Raw genomic sequence first — 19755 nt, 5'->3', positions numbered from 1 at the left:
AAGTTTGCACAATCTCCCAAGTAAATCATGTTACTTACGAACAAAATCCAGAACAAATCCTGAATTAAAGTGTTGCGATTTTTATTCCCTCTTTTTACACTTTCCCCCCTCTCGTGAGGCTCTTTGTAAAACAAAATCTTTAACTCGAAACCTGAGCTATCTGGAGATATTATGACACGATATTTTAAAGTTGTGTTTTGCCATAAATAAGGACCTATAACCTCAAATGCAAACATCCTCTCATTTGTAACGCCAAATGTATCGTATTATGTATCAAGAAAACGAATATCTTAGAGGAATATGATATTCCTGTATCAGATGTCATTACATTAGTTTGAAAATTACAGTTTTGGATTTGTTTTGAAATGTGTCCACTAACTTTGATCAATATTGTATTACAATCACTATTAACATCAGTATAAAGACATAACCACTGAAGTGCGTGATTTGCTTAAATTATAAAATTTAAGGCAGAACAAATTCAGTGAATTATCATTACATCTAAGCATTTTATTTGTAATTGCTAGAAACAATTTCGATTACCTTCTGCAGCAAGAGATCTTTTCAATACATAAGAGAATCATCCAAAAATGCAATGAATATTTTTTATGTTCTTTCTTCGACACGCAATTAGGCAATGATCAGGTTACTGAAACTGCGTAAATTGAATTTAGAAACTTTAAACATCATCACATACGTGAGAAGAAATTCAATACTTTATTGCGCAATAAACTTAAGTTCGAAGATTAAATTTCTTTATCAGCTTACGTAAACACCGATCGTAGAAAGAATAAAAATATGATAGTAAAAGATAAGTTATGGTAGAAGAGACTGCGTGAAAACTGCACATTTATCTTTCACGACGAATGTAATGCAACCCATACATGAAAACCTTTGTTAAAGCTAATGAACAAGGTAATGTACTGAAATCGATATTTGATTTCTTACGATAGACTGGTTGAATGTTCTAACACTTATTAAATAGTAATGTGCTGTTAAAAATATCTGAAATAAATAATATTTTATTTTTGATCTTACTTTATTTTGAATTTAAATATTAATACTAACGGTAGAAAAATTTTTGAATCTAGATTTTAATAATAACTCTGTGGAATAAAACATACTTTTTTTTTGTTACGTCAAAAATTCAATTTTGGTGATTCGTTTATGGACAAATATATATCACTTGAAGCAATTTTCGGCAATTTTTGTTTCTTAATTGGCATCATGCACGAGACTCAAAAGTTTGTTTTGCATGTAACCAGGAATTAAATATTTGCATGTGTTTTTAACAGTAGTCTCCATACGAAAAAATATCAAATTGTATATTTCACAGTATCGTATATTCGATTACCGGCGACTGTACCAGGAATTTTTTCAATTTCTCTTTCTGCCTCAAACTGTTCTCTTCATCAACATGTAGCCCTTGAACCAAATTAGTCTTTACAATTCCTATTAACTTAGCTTACTCATATAGCGACTCACCCCTCTTCACCATAATGTTGAATATGAGAAGCGATTTCATTTCTCTCATGTGCTGTAGTACTGTAACCTTAAAGGTGCTATTCACACGCTTTAAAGTTGAGAAAACGTATATAGAAACTAAAGTTAATGCTTAATATGTTTTAAAAGATTTCTGTATTGAAATTTTTACATTATCTGCCTACGGCGTGAAGTAGCAGAAATGGCTTTATCATTCACATATTTATATTTCCCAAGATTGTTTACAGATTTTTTTAGTAAGATAGTAAAGATAGACTGCTTTGATGCTGCAAATTCGGGCTTTGAATCTATGAAAAACCTGAAATTACTTCCGGTAATGTACGTAAAAATTAAAGAGGATTTCTGTAGTCCATATCTTATCCACGATAGCATTAGGAAGTTACGAACTGTGAAAGACAGTTGGGTTCTATTTCACAGACTGTTGAAATCAAATTTTTTATTGGTGATCCAAATATCAGGCTGTCACTAATTGACCGCTACTTATCGCATGCTTAGCCTCCATTCCCTTCCTCTAGATAATCCCCTGAAATATCTAGCTGTAAGTACACATTATAGCAGTGGCTAACTGGAAAAGAAGACGATGACAGACAGTGAGATTTCTACCCTTGGTGTTATTATCAATTAAATCGTTAATCGTGATCAAAATATCGTATTATAATGAGATATTTCGTGGATGGTTTTATTAGTCCAAAGGGATTTCAGTCCCGAAGGACTATTGCTTTCGTTTTGGCATTTTGCGTCGGACTCATAAACGTCGGTTCACTTTTCAAACTGTTGCCACAAAATGTTAGAGTCCTGCATTATATTTGAAGAAATTAAATAATGAAAAATCTGCATAAATGATTGTCTATTTCTCGCATTGTGATAAAACAATGGTACATAGAGCCATTGAATTTTGAATGACGAAATCCTACTGCGAATATGGGCATCTGAAATCCCAAATTTGGAATTTGTTTTATTATAGATTTTATATTTTGTAAAACTTTAACGAATTTTTTATTTACAAACTCAATGCTTTAAAAGCGAGAAATGGCAACGTTATATAGAAAAAAAAATTCTTTTATCTCCAGCTCGCGAGACTGTGTATATCGGAAATTCTAAAGATATGCTTAATTTAACATTATTTTGCGATATTGCTCTTGAACTGAATTTTATGGTTTAAGTGCAAAGAACATGATATTTAATAAATAAAGGTAACACTCAAAACGTTAAAAAAACGCCCCTTTGGACGTAATTTAAAAATCTGAAAAAATTTCAGATTTTTTTTTTTTTATTATTTATATGTTTTTTTTCCAATATAGAATTCCAAGAATTTGGAGTAAAAAATGTTTCTATGAATTTAAAACTTAAAAAGTTTCGTAACGAGACGTGATTTACTTACGAAAGGTCAAGCTGAATATTAAGTATGATTACATACCATGATCCATTATGTTTTCAGCATTTATTGCATTATATTTATTCATATGATAAATTTACTTTACTTAAAATGCCTTCTTTCAGTAGTAGCAAACAGTGAAATTAATTTTGTTTCACACAAATGGGTCCAAGATTAGAATATAAATAAATTCAAACATAATCTTGCGTTCTAGATATATGTTTTAAGGAATTCGTTTGATCTACAGAAAGAACGATCTGTGAAAATATTCTAGGGTTTCTACTGCAGTTCGTTTCTTTAACCGGAAGACGGGCGTTATAATCAAAACACAAGAAAACGTTTCAAATGGATGATTTTGAAAAACGAAACAAAAAATACTATTAGAATTGAAGAAAAACGTGTGGAAGGAAATTACAATTGATGAGCGCAAAAACCGTGGTATATTTATAACAGTCTTAAGGGTGGAAGATTGAAAAAATTATTTTATACGTCAACTTAGTAATAATCTAGGCAAGGACACTTTAAATGATAATAGGTCGTATTATACATTTTATAGCAGACTAATAATTAAATGTCTCATCTCTGTAATAATATAGTTATTCCAGAAATAACAAACACTTGAAACTATTAAGACGATTTCACATGAAATTGACATGGTCGAAGAAACACAATAATATGTACACAAATAAGCAAAACAATAGCTAATAAATACAAAAATTACATTAAGTAAAAAATACTAAATTTAGTTCAATAAAAAATAGAACTTTTATCGGTGACTATCTTCAATTATTTATTCATATTTATTGTTATGTTAATGCACACATATTCAGATTTTAAACCTAATGCGTTAAACGTGCGGTACGCTGCCGAGAGGTATCTGGTGTTTATAACGTGTCACATCACATTTTTCATAATTACATAACATTGTACCTAGCACAGAAAGCTGATATGGGTTTGCGTCAGAATAGATATCAGACTACTCTCTGTTCGGTTGAGGCGCAGCATACAAGAATACATTAATTTTATTAGGACAACACTCATAAATTTTTATGTTTTGGGGAACTCTAGTTGGCGTGTAAATTAAAACAAAAGGCTGACAATTCGTGTAAATTTTTAAAACGCTTTTATTTTATTTTCGTCAACATTCGTTGTTTAAGTTATGCAAATACAAGGGAACTATGAATAAAGGGGACTATGGAAATGAAAACAATGAATAAGTGGATCCAGATGTGTTGCTGAAACATTCATAATCTGATTAATTACTAATGTTTCTAACTGAGGCGATTTGTAATTCTATAAGGTATTCCTCCCGCCTTCTTAGAATGCCTTCGTGGTGTAGTGGTTAGCATACTCGGCGCGTATTCGAGAGGTCTGTGTTTCGAGTCCCGAAGAGAGCGTTGCTCGTTTCTTTGATTTCCTTGTTTCCAAAAAATTATAATGACTCTTCAAGTCACCCGAACAAAGATTTTTCAGAGCAACAGCATCATTAGTGTAACTAATAAATGATGTTACCAATTAAATATATCACCCACTGCGATATAGAATGATAATTTATGCATAGACTAAAAATAACTTTTCAGATCAGACTCTTATTTTTAGCTTTACCTCTTCTTGTATATTATAAAACTCTGATCGCTACGACAAGACAAGATTATCTGATTACGGTAAAGAGTAAAAGGACTATAACTATTCGGGCTATTTGTTTAGTAATGCTTTGCAATTGTCTTAGTACCAAATTTCTGCAAATATTTCGGAATTTCTCAAAGCACAAGAATATCATTTGGTTATTCTGACAGTTCTGCGGTTTTTGATGATAAATAGAAACGAAGCGTTACCAAAACTTAACATTTCTCTAAATCACACAAGAACTATTTTATTTTCTGACTTTTGAAATCTGTTAGGCAGCCGGGAAATTTCGTTTTCAAACAAATTTTTAGGTTTATTCGTAAAGATGTTATCCAGGCGCTGTTTGACAATCTCCAAAGGAATGAACTCCAGGCCGAATTTGAAGTGATCGGAATCGATGAAAATATAAGAGGACAAGAACAAGTAAATATTGTGGGTCAAGCAAAACGTCTCAGTCGTACTGAATAAGTTTTTGTCTGACATTCATCGAAATGTGGAACCAAGCATTGTCACGATGGAAGACAAAACCTCAGATTGGTCAGTTCTAGCCGCTTTCCTTTCGATATATGCATTTGAAACTGCGATTTGGGAATGGTAGTTTCCCGAATTTATTGCATCATTTGATGGCAACAGTTCGTACTGCACAATTCCTTTGTAGTCTCACCATACACAAAGTATTACTTTCTCGGGTGCATCCCTTTTCCTGCATATTGGTAAAGGAGCTTCTTTTGGCTTACCCCAAGATTGTTTTCTTGTTACATTATTGCATGGTGCCCACTCCTCATTTCCAGTAGTGAGCCATTTCAAAAAAGAACTTATTTATTTCTCTTTCAGAAAAGGAAAACATGCCAATACTCGAGCAAGCATATTCTGCTCTGTTAACGCACGTCATAACATCTTCCATACCCATCCTTCTTCAAATGATCATATACTATTTCTTTCGGAATATTTATTCAGGCTGTTAGCTTCTAGTGGGTTTTGAGTGAGGTCCTTTATTTGCAGAGGATGTTCGTCCACAGCAGACATCATCTTCGAGGCTGAAAGTTCTGCTCTTAATCCACTCAAGCAACCTTCGTACACTAACATCAAAAACGAATACAATAAATTTACATATAATTTAGCACAAAGTTTACGAGAAATCTGACTAACCTAGTTTTTCCTTTTTAAAAATAAAAGAGTATAATATGATGAAAATGAACTTTTGGAATCTCCATTCTTAGCACTACACTGAAAAATATCTATGCCAGAAATCCATGCTAAAAGTATATACAATTTGAGCAGAGAGATTATTTAAATATGTGCTTCTATCTGGTTCAATTCCTATCATGAGTAACAAAATAATAATAAGAAAACGCATTTTAATTTTAACAAACTGCAGAACTTTTTGGATGACCTAACATTTGATCACATTTTCACATTTAAATGTTATGTATTAGAAATCTTTCATTATTTTTTATATTTTTTTTGCACTTGGCAAAGTGTTTATGAATAAAGAATGATAAAAGGTAATCAGGGGTGAATTAATTACAAAAACCAAGAGCGTATTATTATATTTGCAAATTCCCTTAGGATAATGAGAAAACACAGTTAACTCACCTTCATTACAACGTAGATAAAAAAGCGAATTCAATAGTTGTCTGTAAAATAAAGATACTCTTGAGATAAATACAACTCTGTTTTTTTTTAAATATATATATGTATTCTTATTCTAATTTAGATGTACTGTTGAAGCATTGTTTGTATACGTTTCAGAAGTTAAGTAAAACTAATTTTCAGACTTTTAAACAAAGCACAAACGCTAATTGTTCTTTATTCCTGCGTATGTTATTTACCACAGCATTTTTATAATAATAATTTACCTTTTCCAAATTCTTCTATGTTTAGTTTTAGATGATACCTAAATCCTGAATATGAAAACGCTCAAGATAAAATGGCAAAATGGCTTTTTATCATGGCAATGATGTTTCCCTCCACACACTTCCAAAGCGTTACGTTTTAAACTTTTGTGCAAAATTTCTTTAGCTGCCGATTAGAATACGTCAGCGAGACTCTTCCAAACTGTATCGGAGTGGACAAATATTGAATTTTTGCACTTTGTACAATATTCTTCAAGTAATTAAATGATTAGCGTTTTTGCCATTAACATACTGAAACCGAAATAATAATAGTTTTTTACTATGAATCACTATAAATTATGTTGCGCTAGTTAAGTATATCCCACTGCATATTCCGTTTGATATAAAGAATCTATTGCAAAATTTTATTCCTACAGCACATTTATGTTAAGAATGAATTCTAATACTTCATTAGAAATTGCTTTTTACAATTAATTATACATAATGATAACATCTCTTAAATTTAGAATACTGGATAAGTGCAGTATTCTAAACGAACTGTAAGGGTGACTGAAATTTAGTGTATCGTTTAACTGTAAAGGAAAAATATAGATCAAATAGTTTACGGTAGGGATAAAGAATATTATTCTGTGTTCTTTTGAAGACCTTGTAAATTTCATTTCAGTTAACTCGTTATATTTATTTAATTTTTTCTCTTACTTCTGTTTCTCCTTTCAGTGACACCAAAAAAATAAATGAATGATATCTAAATAGCGATTGAAGGTATAAATTTAAAATGAATATTTGGCAACACAACAGAAGAGCACTTTCATGCGTCAGTTTCTCACCTTCTTTCCGAATTGATTTCAGTGAGTGTTTTCAAGTAAATGTGAACAGTTTATGCATAAGCATTGCGAACAATCTGAATCCGTATTGATAAACATTAAATATACACTGGATATCATTAATTAAGGAAACTCACAAAAATGATATTACTCAAGTTATATGTAGAATTTAATGAAACTGACCCACAGTATACCACACATGGTAAGGTACAAATTAACACGACAAAAAATTACCAGACAGTTACACTGTTATAGAAATTATCAAATTAGCATATGTATAAAATAAATAAATGGCGTGTGTCAGTTTGGTATAGGAAAATTGCCTTCAGTATCGAGTATAATCTCCCAAAGAAGCAATGCAGCACATACAGCGATGTCTGATGCTGTCAATTATATGGCGTATCAGTTTCATAGGAGGTGAGAGCCATTGCTCTTGCAAAGCAGTTGCAAGCGTGGTAAGGGTCTGTAGAGGAGAATTGAGAGTAGTTATAAGTCTTCGTACAACATCCCAGACAGCATAGAAAGGATGCAGGTCCCGGTGATCGAGTTGGCCACTCAATGCGCTGATTTGTTTGCTGCTGAAGATATTCATCGACGATGCGAGCCCTGTGCAGTCTAGCATTGTCGTCCTGTAGCAGTAAATTATCACCTATGACCCGACAAAAAAGTTCACATAAGCATGAAGGATTTCATCTCTATAGGCCTGAGCATTCACAGTTCCAAGTGGAAAGGCATGAGATCTGTGCGTGTAACCCAAAGAGATACCTCCCAAAACAGAGACACTACCTCCTCGTATGCATCTTCTTCAAGTATGTTTGATGGATGATAACGGGTTCCAAGTTTTCTCCAAATCAAATAACGTCTACTATCGCTCTAGAGGCTAAATCATCCGTAAAGAGAGCAGCCCTTCATTGATCAGTCGTTTAGTGACGTGACCACCTCAAACGTTCCCTTTTATGACATGACATGTGCAGCACGCAAACATTGGTCACGTTGAGTACAGATCACTTTCGTGAAGCCTTCTGACGTTGGCACCAACTTTCCGATGGCTGCAGCAAGGGAGAATCTGGATTGAGTCGGAGTTGCATTCTGTTTCTTCGTATGCATAGCAACAAATCCTCTTCGCTAGTCGGCCGTCCTTGGCTGAATCTCCTAGATGACAAATATGTAGTTAAAATTGTTGCCAAAGTCTATGAACCACAGAAAGACTCACAATTAGCTCTTTGGCAGTTTCCATCTTTGTCCTGCCTTTAGTCTCCTAATAGCTCTTCATCACATTCTTCGACCAAATGGTGCCTGAAGGTCATTGTTACGAATTGGCTATCCCAAATTTCTTAGTACATATCTCACGGAAATTTGCTGGCTTGCTTTCAAACGTCGTAGATTATGCTCCTCGTAGATAACGTATTTCGATATCTATATATATTTCGTTATCTACGAGGTGCATAATGATTTTCCTTATTCAATCATTATGCTCCTCATTAATAACGTATTTCGATTGCAGCGCCACTAATTTGCGTACCGCAGTTTTACTCAACAACTCTTATTTGATAACATATTACAATTGTGTACTGATTAGTTTAATTTTGAACGAGTTATTGTTATTTTTGTGACTTTTCCTTAATATTTGGAAATCAGTGTACTTACCGTATTGCACATAGTTAAACGTTTTGTGTTCCAAAATCCATAAAGTTGTTTCTAGAAGTAGTATGGTAAATAACTTTTCGTTTTATTCTATGAGTCCTAGACCTTTACTTCAGAAAGACGATTATAAGTCTTTTTTAAAAGAAGTTTAAAATAGGGGTAATATTGGATTTAACCTTAAAAAGTTACAAATTACTGACGTGTCCGGTTTTAGTAAAAACCAAATCTATATCTACTAATATAATTTAGAACACTAGCTTTGCAATTATATGGGCCTCTGAAGGGCATCCATGCTGACGCGTTTTTTCATATCCATTAAATTTCGGTGTTGTAAAAAGGGGCTGCAGTAAGTTACCCAAAGATAGTCTATGTTTAATTAGAACTTATCTAACAGCCATGTTGGCCATGCTGATTGATGCCCGACCACAGCCTGCTTGATTTTCGCAATGTCGTTAAGTGATTTCTTCCTCTGAGGCTCAGTAAAGATCAGATACTAACGCCACATTGAATTTAGAATGATTGAGTTTAAAATGATGCATTATCTCGGTTGACACTCAGCCAGATTAGATAACGATGCAAAGACAATGAGAAAGATAGGATATAATATGCATATTTGCCTTATTAGTAAATTCGGATATATCAAACTAGAAAGCCCGGCGGTGATACGAAATAACTGCTATATATTATAAATTGTAATTAAAATTATTTGTGCAAAGTTGTCTGCTAATTTAAACTGAATTACCCAGGACAGGCGGCGAAGACGCCCCTTTGCTTACTGCCCCACGAGGTTTCCCCCTTCTACTTGCTTAATTGCTTAAAGTAGGGTACAGTGAAGGAAAGTACTGGCGGTACATTTCTTAAGAGCCCACCGCTAGCTCAATCAATAAAGGTGATTTAAATAATGAAACGTTAATTCACATGTGAAAGATCTCTTTGTACACAACATTTCTTGTGTAGATCTTTCCATCATTTTTAAGCTCGCCTTGCAGAGGACCATCCATTATTTTTAATTTTACGTCCGTTCTTTCACGAACACTTTAACAGGCAACATAAAGTTGATCGTGTCCAAATGCAGGTTCGGGTAAAAAACTGCCAACACGCTTAAGCGTTTAGCCCTAAGACTTATGGATGGTCATAGCAAAGGCAGGTTTTACAGGAAATTGTCTACGTCTCAATTGAAACGGCAACCCTGTGCAGTGGCAACTTCACCCCCATTAGCTAGTACAGTTACGCAAGCAACCAATAAACTATTGGCGACAAACAGACACTTAAGCCGCATATATATATGGGGTGAAGTAACATCATCTCCTCCGAAACGGCTGGCGCCCGGGCTTAGCGAAACACACCGTTAAATTCCGGAGGTCCGTGGCACGTCATTTTGACCATTCGTGTCTTCTTGGGACTTTAATTAGCCGAGATATTAATTAAAAACTAATTTTCCCTTACGTTTTCCCTACATTTTACACTTTCTTTCTTGGGTTTTCCCTATTAGAAGGATTTGTCTACGTACCAAATTCTTTTTTCTCGAATATTTACGGAACGGCGCCGAGTTGAAATTCAAAGACGCGTATCCTCGGATTCCAAAAATTTCTCTCGAATCCATCGATACCGTTCTCATTTTTGTACGACTTTAATCGGTTGAGATATTAAATAAAAACTGCGTAAACGTTAATTTCCGCGCTCATTTTTCCGAGTGGCAACAATAAACTATCGGCGACAAACACTTAGCCGCTTATATATATAAAGATATTTCTAAATACTGTAAGTAACTAATTATGTTGTCATAATCTTATATTTGCGATGTTAAAGGTGAGTGTGTGTGTATTTAATTATGACAAAGCACACTAGCGCTATCTGTCTAAGGGGAGGGATGCCTTCGTGGAGGACTTTCTAAGGGAAACTGGCTCGTATACACATTACACATGGGGAAAACCACGAAAACACCCATGCAGCCAGCCCGTTCGCGGGTTTCGAAACTCGGACCGAACTACCAGTGTTTAGCGACTTTACCGCTCGGCCGCTGGTGGGTCTTGCGATGTTAAATGATACAGAGAAATCCTATATGGCTCCTCCAACATTTACAATAAAAGAAATATAAGGTAATAATGGTTTACAAAAAATTCACATATTTACATTAAAGTAATATAAATTTTGTGAGATGATTGTCAATTATTGCGACATAAATTCGTTTTTCACTTTTAAAATGGCAACATATTAACTAAATGGGAGACATATTTCCTTAATTATTCATGACTGTACACTGGAAATAGTTGATTCAAATCCGCATTTCGTTAGTTTTTCAATTTAGAGAGCAATATATTCTGTGTTTCTGTAGATTCCAGTGGCAATTATTTAAATTAAATGCAGTGACTGCTTCAAAAGCATTAGCCATGCATACCCTTTACTATAAATGTGAGTGAAGTCCTTTCAGTTATCGTCTGCTCATTCCGTATTGTTTGAAAATAATGGAATTGCATGGTTAATTGTAATATGAATTGAAATGCAGTTCCCATATGTTGAATCTAATCAGTGGGTTTAACCCATTTGCTAAATAATATTCTGATATTTTCTGTTTGTTTATACTTTTTGAATTTAAATAAATACTACGTTTGACCGAAGGCTCATTTTAAATTTTGATTAACTGTAACGTGAACGAAACATAAATTTAATTCTACTGCTATAATCATTGAAATATTCTCTCTAGTAAACAATTTGGAGTTTACTGCCATAGAAGCTGCATCTGATACAATGATGCAACATAAGAAATCTTTTCACTAAGCATCAGAAAAAAGTGATTGAAAATAAAGAGAAACTAATTCAAAGTTCAGGGTTTTAAATATGATGAAGGTACCCATACTGCTCAAGACATTTGGGTCTCTGTGGAAAGAGATTACACCATATTTGAAACCTAGTACTGCAATTTGTAGAAGATTCTTTCAAGTTCTTAAGACATACGTATCAACTAAGAATAATAAATAATTCTCAAATGATTAAAATCACTATCCTTCTGATAGATAAAACTTCTTCCTCATATAAGTACTATGATCGGGTATGAAGAAACAGGTAAGTGAAACCAAATAGCTTAAAAATCATGGGTTTTTTTAATTTTTGTATTAGTCGTCAACTTTAAGGTAGATAGAAAAATAATTGTGACTCATTTTAAAGCATAGAATAGAAAATCTGTCCAAATCTTTTAAATCCACAATTTATATTTTTAATACTTTCCAAGCTTGTTTAATCAGATTCAAATGCAGTACTCAGGCTGCTCTTTGGTTACAGATCTCATGGTCTACATATCTGCTAAAATTTATGCTGCCTTCGGTTGAGAATTATCGTTCATAGCAACAAACGAGTTTTTAGAATAACTGTACAATATTAATAAAAAATAACAGAATTTCGCACTCGAAAACCTCAACTACACTATCCTATCACTAACCACTACGTGCGAGTAGTATTAGATTACGCAAATGTCAGTACAGTGCAAACATGTATGTCTTTAGTAACTGGCAATAATGGCAAAATGGATACATAAAATATGTCTTTATTAAGCAAACATCATCTCCACTAAACGAAACACATTTTTTACAAGAGAAAATTTGTTGCTGCTTGCTTTCCTCTGTTAAATTAGAATTTTTTTTCATTTTTTTAACAAAACGGATCACCATTTCTTAGAGTCCATATCTATACTTTTCATCGTGCATTTTCTTCGGAAAATCATCTTTTAAATTAATCATGTTTTTAATATCATTTATGTCAACTTAATTAAGACAACATTAGTTAGTTATTATGTCAACTTCTTTAACCTTTCTGTTGTACCTCAGAAAAAACATGATTTGAAGACATCCTATTTGAGTTAACAATGCTTAATCTATTCCTTGAAATTCTCTTGACAACTGAAATGAGTAGCAGAGATTAAAGATGTATCTATGAACTTGTACTGGCATTTCTTTACCCATTTCTATTCCAGTACTTTTAGGATTGATTCCATAGTTAGTTAATGAGTCGTGAGAGCTTTCCAGCATCTGTTCAAATGCCTCTCGAAGGTTTCCATTTGTGTACGGAAAGTAGACAGTCCTGTAAATGCGTATATGGCTGAATATTACACAAAATGATACTTCTTTATCTCTGTATAAGAGTGCTATCCCATTTTTCCGTCGTCCGAAATCGGCTCGAAGGCAAATCGTCGAGAAGGCTGAATCATTGATACATCTAGTATTTTTCTCATCCCCAAGGACGCTGTCCAACTGTGCAGAAAATGGGACAAACCGATGTAACTCGTTTTGTCTCATTTCACCATACGTGGTAACTGAACTTAATCTTATTAGTTTGGGGTTAGAAAGCAACCTACGTTTATCATACCGTCCATAGAGGCAGTTTTTATCACATTAAGCAACAAGTTTAGGTAACTTACAGTTAATCTCAACAAGCCTAAAATTCTTACACACTTAACTAGATCTTGTAGATTAACTCGAATGTCAAGTAAAAATCTGTTTTTTGTTTGGATTAACAAATAAGAAAACGTTACGCGCAATACCGCGACAAAAGCAGAATTCTGGATCTGATATTATCCTTTGAAATTTATCCAGCAGTAATCGTTTAAAAATTTTTATATTATAGATTATAGACAATCGAGTTTTAGTAAGATAAACTACTTTTGAATGTACTAATGTCTACGATTAAATTCAATGGCAATGTACACAGTCATAAAATTATTTTAAGCTTTATCATAACATTTACATATGAAACGTATTACAATACAAATCTATTTATTCATTGAAGCTTTTAATGGTTCATTAAAACATTAACATCTTCTACTGCACATATGTATGTATAACGTTAGTAAGTTTATACTCTGTAACTATCAACTAATAATGGTTTTAAAATTTCGACAAGTACGTAAATTTGGATGATATTACTCCAAAACTCTATTTGTAAACAATTAGGAAGCTTTGGTCTTCTTCTATTCCATTTAACCAACCGGGATCTGATCTTTCCTGCAATAACCAATCATCTACCTCAAAATGAAAATTCTTATTCATTTCTCTAGAAACTAATGAATGGGCCAATTCATCATCTGATGTCAAATCGTTTGTATAATGACAGATAAATTTAAATAATTAGGGTAATATTTAATATAAAATTAACACACTGTAAAAATTAATCAGAATAGGTCTGAATATAGTTACTAAATTATCACATTTGTAATTTATTTATAAAGTTGCTATGTCGCTTCCTGTAGACTTGGTACTCAGATACAAATATTCGTGTGATTTAAAAAAATTTCGAGGTTTACTTCAAAATAAATATCTGATAATTAGTAATACAGTGAAGTTTTGTATGCAAATCATAATAATGTATCCCAAGCCAGCAAGTGTCAAAAAAAATCTATTTATATTTCGGCTATAAGTTTCTTATCCAGTTAAATTAGACAGCGTCTACTATTAAGCTAAAGTGACCAGACGTCCCGCTTTTGGCAGGACAGTCCCGATTTTTAACAATTTGTCCCGCGACGTTTTAAAATAGTCCCGATTTTGGAAAGAATGCACGATCAGCGAGGGAATGGCGGGAGAATAAGGTTTTCGGTGGCCATGTGGCTATTTCGTCAGGATATGTGTCTTATATTATTTTTGTTAATTTTATAATATAAATTTTAATAATAACAAATAATTGACGACAACTGATTATCGAGAACTGCTTATCAAAGTTCGCATTGTTGATCAGTTGTTAGAATTCGCCCACCGTTGTTTGGACTTAATGGCATTTTTTGGCATTGGCATTGGCGAAAACATTTTGTAACTGTCTCTCAGACGATACACATCGTACTGCGTGCTATTGCTAGTTAAACAAGCGATGCCAACAAATCAGCTATACAGATAATTTAGGTACGTAATTTATTTATTTTATAAAAACATAAATTTTCTTGAATTTAGCAGACGGTACTCTTATTATTTATATTTTATAGTGGCGGCAAAAGCTCTAGCGTCAGTCTTGAAAATGAAGCTTACGACTTCGTTACGGCAAATTCAGAGGAAAAATAATAAAAGTTAATACTGTTATTATTTAGAAAGTATTATATGATTTATAATTTAGAAAGTATTTTAGGATTAAAATAATTATTTTGAAATATATTTACTTTATAATAAACAAATTAATTTAATTTTTAAACTAGCAATAAATATGTTCATGTAATTATGCACCTACTTACTGTGTTTTTAAGCAATATATATAGATAAAATATTATAATATAATTTATAAATTTATAATAAAATACTTCTTTAGATTTTTTACATCATGAGTAAGAACAGAAGGTGCGAATTCAAAGATGACCTAAGAAGTAAATTTCCTGTTGTTAAAAAAAAAAAAAAAAAAAAAAAAGCGATCACATGGTAAAATGTGAGAAATGCAATGGTGAATTTTCTATTTCGCCCGGGTGGAAGAATGATATTTCAAAGCATTCGGGGACACAGAAACATAAAAGATATTTAAATACTATTGGCTTCTTCCTCCAAAATGCGAGAATTCTTTCGGAAAACAATTTATGGAGACGAAGAAAAGAAATTAGCTTTAGCAGAAGGACTTATGTCTTTTTACGCTAATAATCACAATCATTCTTTCATCTTGTACATGACAAGTTGTCCAAAATTTATTCAACAAAAAACGACAGCAATCTACTAAAGAATTCCCTCAAACGAGAAATATGCCAAATAATAAAATAATACTATACGTAATTTTTTAATATATTATATTTGTAAATTGTACTTATGTTGAAATTTTAAAAATATACATTACAATACTATTTTTGCGTTCTATGAAAATTTGTGTTTCTCCATATAGACCAAACTTTTAATCAAGAATCTCCCCCACCCGGTCAATGGTGTCCCGCTTTGCCAATGTTATAATCTGGTCACCTTATATTAACCCATTAGTCGCTGGTGTTGCGTTGACGCAACGGTCAAAATAAATGCTTATATAAATATAACTACCTAAGATATTTTATACCAGCAGATGATTTTGTGTAGGGAATATTATGAAGATTATTTCTGTAAAAAATATTTGCCTTCAACAATCATTTTGTTTATAATAATTAATCTCATACTTTAAGCAAAATTTAAGCAAAACTTTCGACCGGGTATTTTTGCTGAAAATATTTAAGGAAAGAATCTTCGTCTTTATGAGTGATAAATTTGTAGTCAAGGTCACCGTTTATCAGAACATCACATCAGTCAGATGTTTATATTTGTGTTGGGAAGGAAGGGAAACAGGTGTTGCGTTGACGCAACGTCAGCAGGAAACGGATAGCCAATCTCCTTTTTCAGTCATTCCTTTCGATGTTCTGGTTGTTTAAAAATGCCTAGAACAAGGTATCTTACATTAGAAGAAGATTTTTTTGATGAAGAAACAGATGATGATAATGTTAATAAAGACCAGAATGAAACTGATATTGCAGAGGCTAGTGACGAAGAAAAGATAAATGACAATGTTTTAAATAATGATAATGGTATTTTACCAAATTATACTGCTGGGGAAGTTGAAATTCACGTAAGAAGTAAGTTTCAGCCTTCTGAAAGCAGTTATAGTCATACTAAAAAGATTAAAAAGCAGAAGACTGAAATCTTGAAATGGATAAAAAAGGAACTGTTAGTTATGTCTCAGGAAGAACATGACGAAAGAGATAGAAGAGAAATTATAAAAGAGAAAACACAAGGTAATACTAGTGCACAGATTTTCGATTTTCTTTTTGGTTTAGACATTTACTCTTTTTTCGTTGAACAGACAAATATATATGCTCAGAAAAAAAAAGTCCAGAATTTATTGCATCTGAGCCTGTATCAGAAGATTTATTGGAATATTATTGCTCACGGGATATCATTCTTTACCTCATGAGAAAATGTATTGGTCTTTTGATAAGGACATTTCTGTTCCTGTTGTTCGAGAATTGATATCACGTTTGCAATACAGGAATATGAAGCATAAATTGCATTTGACAATAGTCAAATTGACAGTATTGATAAATTATATTGGTGAGACCGTATCTAAACTTACTAAATATCACCACTTTTTACTACTGGAAATATAACGTCTTTTTTAGATTTCAGACGCGAGAATGCATTATTCCTTTTGCAAACTCCTATTGAGAGCGTAGAATTGGCCAGAAATAGATCATCAACAGAAAGACCTAGTAAATTCAGCATTCAAAAAACCATTGCATGGAGATGGTAGACATTTTATCGTAAAGTCCGTTGATATCAAAAGTGTTGTAAAGAGTACCATAGCCAGACTGTTTATAGATGCAAAATATGTAACGTAGCTTTACATCACGATTGTAATCAAACTTTTCATGTTTGAATCTTTCAAATGAAATAATTTGTATTTGTAAAAGAAATACAATGTATATTTTAATATTCAATTAATTACAAGTAAAGTGAATTGTAGATTTATAAAGCTTTATACAGCTGAAATGTAATCTTGCGTTCCACTCAAAAGAAACATCACACGAGTTCAATCCTACTCACTAAACATCCGTAGTCTTATTCCGCTGACGTTGCGCGAACGCAACACTCGCTTTTTCCACAGGTAAGAGCTTTTTTTTTAATTTTCAATGTAAATTTACTTTATAAATGCTTAATTTAACATTTGTTATTATTTTCATGAGAAAAGAAACATTTCTTGTAGTTTTGGCGGTTAATGGGTTATGCACGTATGATTCTTTGAAGGAAATGGCTGAATTGTGATTCACAAATCACATAAATTTCATTAGCAGCGTTTCATTCTTTGCTGATGATGAATTAAATACTATTGACCATATCTCCTTTAACAAGAATTTACGGAAAATCACGGCTGCTGGCAATATTTTATTCGTAAGGTATACTAAATATATTTTTCAGAACTAATCTTCTTATGAAAAGTTTAAAATAAATGAAAATAAGGTAGCACGCTGTAGAAAACCATGTTCATTTGATTAAGAACTGCACCAGCAGTTAATGGTTTGAGGTGCCACAAAAAAATTAAAGAATATATATAAAAAATTCTTTTCTCAGAAGCTCATTAAATATGTTCTCGCTTGTAAAATTGATGATCATATTATTGTCTAAATTTTCACCTGAGTAATTAACAGCAAAGAATCATTATTTCTACCGTGATATCAAATGATGATTCTTTCTTATATATCATTTGGCTGCTTGACGTAATATTATTAATTGCTCTATCGAATGAAAATTATCAGTAACAACACCGTTATATAAATTTATATACTTATTTTTGAGGTTATAATATGATTCAGTGGTAACTGAAATAGTATATTAAATTTCAATGGAAAGCACCATGTTACATTTCTTTTGGTATATATTACAATACAATAATCTTTACAATTGATTATTATTATGGGAAATTTCTCTAATGCTTAGTGATCACCTCCATTGCTTTCATTTTCATTGCTTATTAATTCCTAAATTATTCGAACAATTAAAGTATGTATAAATGTAAATTTTGATTTACAAAAATGCAGAACAGCCTGGAGAACACGAAACCATGTTCTCGTGAAATATAGACAGTAATTCTAAACTTATAGCCAATTTGATGTTAATAAATTTGAAATGGAATTTCTTAAATTAAAATTTCTTTGTAAGTACCAGTATACACTTACTACCACTAGTACCAGTACTACCACCAGTACTACCACTGTGCGGTACCGCACAATGGACTTGGATGGTTTATGTCACAGTCATCTCTTATTCAACATCGTTCGTTATTCGAATCATAGTTTCATGCTTTCAAATTAAGTAAAATTCCGAAAGCAAATGTTTGATAGTGATTTATAGCTTGTTGATAATTGATACGTGATTTATAGCTTCACGTTATAATTACAATAATTAATTTTACAGTAATTTATTCACAACTTAAAAATTACTGTGGTATCTTTCAAGGCTATGGGTCAACGGTTACTTATAGATCGAGAGTCACTTGAAATCAACTCATGCGACATGAATGCGAAAGGATACTTTAAGTTTGCTTTGGCTTCCAAGGGCGGAACTGAGAGTCATGCCAACAGCGCATAGTTTTGATAAAGGAGCTCTAATTCGGAAAGGTTTGTACCATTATAGCTCGAATAGAAAGTAAATTTAAAAGACCACGTACATCAAAATTAAACCGAAATACAACTACATTTGAAGGCCTTAGCCACTAATGACATACATAATGTAGTTCACAGAAGAGAACACATAGATCAGTAGTATTAGGCAGCAGAGAAAGCGTACGATATAATTTTTTTAATTATTTAATATAATTAAAAAATATTATTTTAATTAGATATTTTTTAATTGAAATTAAACCGAAGGACGCTGATGAACCTCAACGCAATTAACTTCAGACTTTTGCTTAGAAATTTCTCAACAAGCACGTTGAGGATGAATGTTTCTTATCATGAACAATCGGAACCATTTCAACTTAGTTTGCAGCTCAACGAAGAATTAGCTGTATGAGTCCGATATCATGCTCTGTAGCCTATTGCTGTTCCATAAATACGAAAACAGAGTACGACGTGGATCTGAGGAGAGACGGGTATCCACCAGGACCCCTGATATTTTTCGGGAAATAGGTACAGTTCTACAGTTACAAGTTTTCTAGTAATTTGTTGTTATTTTATTTCTGTGTGTAGTAATGGCTTAATAGTATGTCATCTGGATGCCAGACATCACTTTAGTATGTTAGACGTGAGTAGTTTAGAGCCCATCGTCTATCGTAGAAATACTTGAACCAAACAGATGGCTGAGAACATTACGAAAAGAATACTGAATATCCAACCTGAAGTGCGTTGTGCGGTTGACGACTCCACCACTGACCGTGGATAATTTGTTCTTGATAACAAGGGTTTAGAAATCGAATATATGTAAATTTTGCTTATAGTTTTATCAGCCTCGAGCTACAATAA

The 19755-nt window shown here is 32.6% G+C and overlaps 1 protein-coding gene across 1 annotated transcript in view; it reads right to left on the bottom strand.

Moving 5' to 3' along the window:
* LOC118182172 (protein turtle-like) overlaps window positions 1-19755 on the bottom strand; it is a 553469-nt gene that overhangs the window by 524248 nt on the left and 9466 nt on the right. The gene's annotated exons all lie outside the window — the stretch shown is intronic.

Source organism: Stegodyphus dumicola, chromosome 6 (genome assembly GCF_044657685.1).
Source record: "Stegodyphus dumicola isolate Sdum_Otavi_A_Nest chromosome 6, ASM4465768v1".
NCBI classification, from domain to species: domain Eukaryota; kingdom Metazoa; phylum Arthropoda; class Arachnida; order Araneae; family Eresidae; genus Stegodyphus; species Stegodyphus dumicola.
Note: the sequence above shows the minus strand (reverse complement) of the source record. Positions and strands in the feature narration are given on the sequence as shown.